The sequence below is a fragment of the Poecile atricapillus genome, chromosome Z (genome assembly GCF_030490865.1).
Source record: "Poecile atricapillus isolate bPoeAtr1 chromosome Z, bPoeAtr1.hap1, whole genome shotgun sequence".
Classification (NCBI taxonomy): domain Eukaryota; kingdom Metazoa; phylum Chordata; class Aves; order Passeriformes; family Paridae; genus Poecile; species Poecile atricapillus.
Genome location: NC_081289.1, coordinates 64563961 through 64565339, shown reverse-complemented (window position 1 = coordinate 64565339; position 1379 = coordinate 64563961).

Genomic DNA, 1379 nt, shown 5'->3' with positions numbered 1-1379 from the left:
TGGCTAGTGTGGGGCAATCTAGTGGGAAAAAAAAGATGCAGCTATAACTTTAATTTGCTGGTTAAAAGGATTCTGGCCTTTCTGGATCAGCACCAGGGCTCTGTCTAATCTGCCCTCTCCACCCGTGTTGCAACAGAGTTGCCTAAGTGAGCTATGTTGGCTCTTTGCCACTCAATATTTCCCTTCACCGGGGAAACCCCCAGCTGGCTTTTAAAGCCAGCTTTATGGACCCAGGATAGTGCCAAAGGCAGTATGAGATGCCCCACCACCTTCTGGAAGAATTTGAAGGCAAAGATGGGGGTGGAATCACGGAGGCAAGCTCATAGCAAGCTATTATTTCCACTTTATTAGCTGATGCCTCTTGTTTAACACACCAATAATCCCTGACTTTTTATTACTATTATTTCAAGGGGGAGTTGCCAGAACTGATTCATTGTTTTTGAACAAGCAAATAGGAAGCAGCGCAAACTGTCTTGTCTTTGACAACTGAGTATAAGTTTATAGAGGGAAAAAAAGCTGCAGAAAGTGCTTTGTCTCTGTCATCTAGCAAGCATATCCCTCCAAGAGGAAGAAGGTCTGTGATTCAGGGGGAAAATCCCATGACAAAGCCTTCAGCCCTAACAATTGCATGTAAAAGAGATTAAGTCATGGGAAACTCCTGCGAATAGAGTTGCATGAATAAAAAGAAACATGCAGCAACATGAAACACGCCAAGCTTCAGATTTCACCGCCAGCTTGAAACGTGGGCAATGCTTAAGAGAATTGTGTTCAGGGTACCTGTGTCTTTTAAGGCACAGACACAGGACGACGGCCTGGCTTTGCAGCAAGCACTGAACATTAGATCTCTGCCATGTATCCACATGGAAGAGGGAGAGAACAGGGTATTCTCTAAGGATTATAGGGACTGCTTCTCCAGGCTTGGGGGAGCTCAGTAGTGCCCAGGTGACCTGGAAAACTCGGCTCTGTCTTGAGGAACACTTAGGGAAAAGCAAGGCAAAAAAACAGCAGAAGACTTAAATTTGTTGTTTTATTGGTTTGGGTTTTTTGGTCATCTAGCTCGAGACAGCCCGTGCATAGGGTCGGAGCCGGCAGCCCTGGCCCCACCAGCCCCTGATCATCTTTCCGGAGCCATTGGGGTTGCAGCAGAGCAGCCGTGGAAAGGCGCAAGCGATAGAGAAAACACAAATAAACAAACACACACCAACAAAACAACAAATTCAGTTGTTGCGGCGAGGCGGGGAAACTCTCGCAGCCTCCTGGGAAATGTAGTTCGCCCGGCCGGCGAGGCGAGGACCAATCGCCGCGCCGCTCCTCGGATGCTTCTGCTGGGAGTTGTAGTTTTTCTCGTCCCCATCAGGATGACTGCCAATGGCGACGGG